Below are 6,000 nucleotides of genomic sequence, written 5' to 3' on the forward strand. Positions count from 1 at the left end.
GCAGCAGCTCTCCCTGATCTCTATCTCATTGTCTCACACAGCAATGGGAGCCATCTGTCTCTGCTGATGTCAACCACATCTAGTGAGCCAATGATGAGAGAGCGGGGGGGGCAGGGCGAAGCTGTGCTCTGTTTTTGAATGAACAATGTCTCTCTAGTGTAACCAAAGCAAAGGCTTGTTATTTGGTGCACACAGTATTGGGGGGGGGGGGGGGAGTCAGGACCTCCAGCATTGGATGCAAAAAGAAAATAATTGGGGCTGCTCTGTGCAAAACTTTTCCACAGAGCAGTTAAGTATAACATGTTTGTTATTTAAAATACAATAAAATCAGAAGCTTTACAATCACTTTAAATAGTGAATTGATGACCCTGGTGACTATTTTGTGATACAAGCAAAACTAGCAAAGGTTCTGGGACTTTGAATGAGGCATGTCAATAATATAAATAATAACATTAATCATACATGAAGTTGCATATTTATTGAAACAGTCATGAATAAACATGGCATGATCATACATGATGACAATTTCCAATTGTAGTAAAAACATAAATAAAAAATGGAGCCCACACAGTATAAGAAATTCATAATAGATGGAATAAATTCATGTTATTTTGATAATGGTAGACAGAATATAGTAAGTAAAATATCTTGGCATCCTAAGGCTTAATGTGGTTTGTTGGTCACAGTCCACTTCATCAGAAGCTTGATGCAAGGTGAGATAGGTCGGCTCAAGAAAATAAAAACAGCTGTTAATGGGGAATGGGGGTGTTCCGACGGTCTTCTGACCCGGGGTTGAGGCAGAAGAACCTATCCAAGTCAAAGCTTAGGCCAGGTTTCCAAGGTGCGATGCATGGAATGTAAGGCAAAATAGAGGTACATCTAGCCCACATAGATGTGTAAAATTTCATGGTGTGAGAAGAGGTCCCAGTGACCCTCCAGATGAGGAGAGACATAGAGTATGGTCTCCTGGCCAGCCCCAGCCAATATATAGCCAAGACCCAGGCCGGGTCCCCCCTTTCTTCTATGACTAATATGTGATGTTTTATCATGTATGGTTTGATGTAGTGTGACCTTTGGCCTACACTTGTAATCATTGTACAATAAAATGTATGTATTTTTATTTATAGCTTTTTGTGGTGCCTAAAATATCCAATCTGTCATTCAACTTTTCTTATTATGGGAGATTCATTGGTGGAGATCTCATGGTGGATGTACAGAGAAGAGTAGTCTCTCCATATCTGGGCACAGAACCAGATTACAATCTCCCACAAACAAAAGATCATCAATCCCATAAAGGGGCACTATCTGCATCAATGTATACAGCAACTGAGAAACGACTAGAGGCAGTAGGTGGGTGTAACACAATATACCCGCTCTCTGGGTCCTCTTTAAGATTAATAGGTCGGCTATATGTACAATTTCATTCAACTATTTATTACATTTTATAGAAAGTTATTTGTAGTGTGTGATCCCAATATTTGATATCGTAATGGTTCAAATTTATATACAGGCAATGGGAAGAATATCTCCAAACATGACCTGTAGCTCAGCACAGGGGGTTGAGAAACACTCATTAATTTATATATATATATATATATATATATATATATATATATATATATATCTATATATAAATATATATATATAATGTTCATGTTGGTATGCGTTTTAAAAAATAAAAATTTTCTTTTATTTTTTCTGAATTCTAGAAATAGAACAGGCGTTGTCATTTTATTACAGAAGGAGTTAGTGTTTACATGAAATATATCATTTAACAAATTGGCCAAGCATTACACTGTTTGTACACATCAGTCTGAGTTTACAGTACATTTCCAAATTTCAGGGTTCTTTGCTCCTACTGAAAAATATATGTTTTCATTTACACAGTTACAAAAGGAAATGCATGATGGCTTGCAACTGTTCTCCAGCTGTGATATCAAACGCTTAAACAGATATGTTAGCATATTTAAATATCATTAAAATGTATTTTGTTGCAAATAAATTAGGATTCCAGGCAACATACTGCATGGAATTTTCATGTAAACTCTAAATGACAGAAAAGAATAATCTCCAATCTGTACAGTTTTCTTCGCCAAGAAATGGCATAAGTTAGCAGAAGTATATTGTAAAGTATTGACTTTTTTTTTCCAGTCCATCATCCCTCACAGCATCCAGCATTCAGTGGAGTGTTGAGGACGAAATCCAGACTAAAGGGGATCAAGAAGGTTATTCTTAATGAGGTGGTCCCTCAGTTGGTTGTAGACCAGGCATTCAAGGAGTTTAGAGGAAAGAAGAGCAAGAAGATTTGGCGTAGATTGTTAAAATTGGTAGGGTCCAAGGATGGCTTTTCAAGTATGGGAGTGACCAGTGCATGTTTTAGAGCATTGAGGAAGATGCCAAAAGAGAGGGAGAGATTGAAGATGTGGATTAGAGAGTGTAGATTAGAGTCAGAGGGTGACCATTGTATTTGAGAGGGAACACAGTGCAGGGGGCAGGTTGTTAGGTGGACGTTAGAAATGAGTTTAGCAACCTTGTCTCTAGTAGCAGGTTTGAATAATGGGAGTGTTGATTGTACCTGTTGACATGGGGTGTTAAATGGGGGAGATACCTGTAGCGTGGAGATTTCATCACAAATTAAATTAATCTTATGTTTGAAGTGATTGGTGGTCTCCTGGGAAGTGAGTGAGTTAGTGAGTGGAGGTACAAAGTAGAGAGGTAAAGGTAGAGAAGAGTTGACAGGGACTGGATGAGAAGGTGTTAATGAGTGATAAAATAGGTCTGCTCTGCAGTGAGGAGGCATGAGGGCAGATTTGTATTGATTGAAGTCTTTGAGGGACTTCGTCTTACGCCACAGATGCTCAAGAGCGCAGCAATGTTTTTTGAGTCTTCTGGTGATATCTGTTTACCAGGGTTGTCAGGGTGGAGGACTGATTCTGTGTATGGTGAGGGGGGCAAGCTTGTCCAGGTTGAAGAACATTAATATATTGTAGACATAAGTGGCTAGATTGGGGTAGGACAGGGGTGAGATGTTGTCATCAGTAGCAGAATAGAGAAGTGAAGGGTTGAAGTGGCAACGTTTTTTTTACAGGCGATTGGAGGGAAAGGTGGTGGAAAACGGAGAGGGAGAAACTAATAAGGTGGCGTTTAGAGAGAGGAAAAGGAAAAGGATTGTTTGAGAGGTTGCATGGAGTGCATAGGTAGGAGAATACAAGGTTAAGGGTGTTGCCATCAGAGAGAGTAGAAGATTTAGAGAAGATCTGTAAAGAAGAATGAACCAAAATTCTGAGATGTGTGCAAACATGGTATCCAACTACAAGAAATGTCTTACCTCTGTGCTTGCCAACAAGGGTTTCTCCACCAAGTACAAAATCACGTTTTGCTTAGGGATCAAATACTTATTTTATTCACTGAACTGCAACTCAATATATAACATTTGTATCATTTTTTTTTTTAAGAATTTTGGGTTGATATTCTGTCTATCATTTAAAATGCACCTATGATAAAAATGATAGACCCTTAATTTTTGGGCAAAATTACAAAATCTGCAGGGGATCAAATAATTATGTTCCCCACTGTATGTACAGGAAAACCATAAAATTAAAGACCCTATGTGGGTCCACTATACTTTTGGAAAGTGGCAAAACCATTTTAACTTGTGACATAAAATAAAAAAAAGCGCAGCAACTTCAGATCGGTCCACACTTGCCTGCTGTTAGCCCAGGTGCACATCCAGCTTGCCATTGAAGAATCACGTAAGCTTGATAAATGGATGATGGCAAGCCAGAGAAATGGTTGAAGTAACTTTATCAATCCATAAAAAAAATCAGCAGAGCAGCAGATCACAGGAAAGAATATCCTTTATACATTTAATGCCCACAGGTGCTTACTCATAAACATCTTTTGAAATCCAAACTACCTTTTCTACTTAGATATATTAATATATATTATCAATAAGTTATGAAAGGCAAGGACTGCAGCAATCTAATATCCAAATACAGAATACACAGAAACATATTCCAAGAATAGATGCGCTATCCCCTTTAAGTGCTCTCAAATTAATCAAACATGCAACATAGTCAATTTAAAAAAATACCTTAACCACTTAAGCCCCGGACCATATTGCTGCCTAAAGACCCAAGGGGTTTTTACAGTTCGGGACTGCGTCGCTTTAACAGACAATTGCGCGGTCGTGCGATGTGGCTCCCAAACAAAATTGGCGTCCTTTTTTCCCCACAAATAGAGCTTTCTTTTGGTGGTATTTGATCACCTCTGCGGTTTTTATTTTTTGCGCTATAAACAAAAATAGAGCGACAATTTTGAAAAAAATGCAATATTTTTTACTTTTTGATGTAATAAATATCCCCCAAAAACATATATAAAAAAATTTTTTTTCCTCAGTTTAGGCCGATACGTATTCTTCTACCTATTTTTGGTAAAAAAAAATCGCAATAATCGTTTATCGGTTGGTTTGCGCAAAATTTATAGCGTTTACAAAATAGGGGATAGTTTTTTTGCATTTTTATTCATTTAATTTTTTTTACTACTAATGGCGGCGATCAGCGATTTTTTTTCGTGACTGCAACATTATGGCGGACACTTTGGACAATTTTGACACATTTTTGGGACAATTGTCATTTTCACAGCAAAAAATGCATTTAAATTGCATTGTTTATTGTGAAAATGACAGTTGCAGTTTGGAAGTTAACCACAGGGGGCGCTGTAGGAGTTAGGGTTTACTTTGTGTGTGTTTACTAGTGTAGGGGGGTGTGGCTGTAGGAATGACGTCATCGATCGTGTCTTCCCTATAAAGGGAATGACGCGATCGATGCGCCGACACAGTGAAGCACGGGGAAGCCGTGTTTACACACGGCTCTCCCCGTTCTTCAGCTCCGGGGAGCGATCGCGACGGAGCGGCTATAAACAAATAGCCGCGCCGTCGTCCCGGATCACTCCCCGAGCGGACCCGACCGCCGCATGTACCGGGGGGGGTCCCGATCGGACCCCCCCACCCACGTCTAGCAGAGGATGTACAGGTACGTGATTGTGCCTGTCCGTGCCATTCTGCCGACGTAAATGTACATGAGGAGGTCGGGAAGTGGTTAAGAGAATAAATACATGAACAAATAAATATATAAAAAAAAAACACAATTCATATCAAAATCAGGGCTCATATATAGTATATAATAACTTAGCGTGAATAAAGTGCATAATGCATAAATAATGAATAAGTGAATATGTAACAACTAAAAATAAACATCCAATTCAATGCTCCAAAATTATACCATAAACGGTGCTGCAAAGCACTGTCGAGGTGCTACAAAATCTATATCTGATGGAGGTGACCAATGTACAATTTTTAGGTGGAGGTGTGGTAGGCTTCCCTGAATAAATGAGTAGGTAGGGAGTTCCAGATTATGGGAGAGGTTCTGGAGAAGTCCTGAAGGCAAGCATGGGAGGAGGTACTAGAGAGCAAGATGTCTTGGGAGTGGAGTTGATCATTTGGGTGATATCTTGAGATGAGGAGAGTGATATAGTTAAGAGCATGATATGAATGGCTTTGTATGTTGTGAGTAATATTTTAAATGTTATATGCTGGGCTAGTGGAGGGCAGTGAAGGGGTTGGCAGAGATGGGCATTAGCCACTGATCGGGCAGAATTTATGATAGACTGAAGGGGGGGGGGTAGCCTGTGTAGAAGTAGGCCAGCAAGAAGGGAGTTGCAATAGTTAAGGCAGAGATAAGCAGGGAGTGAATAGGTTGTTTTGTGGTCTCATGCGTTAAGAAGGGGAAAACTTTGGAATATACTATATACCTTTTCTCCCTAATCATGCCTCACCTTACAGGGTTGGACTAACCTTAAAGGGATTGTAAATGTTCAGGTTTTTCTCTTTTTTTTTTATAACAAACATGTCATACTTACCTGTTCTGTGCAGTGGTTTTGCACAGAGCAGTCTCGATCCTCCTCTTCTTGGGTCCCCCACCAGTGCTACTGGCTCCTCCC

This window comes from Rana temporaria, chromosome 2 (assembly GCF_905171775.1).
Source record: "Rana temporaria chromosome 2, aRanTem1.1, whole genome shotgun sequence".
Taxonomy (NCBI): Eukaryota; Metazoa; Chordata; class Amphibia; order Anura; family Ranidae; genus Rana; species Rana temporaria.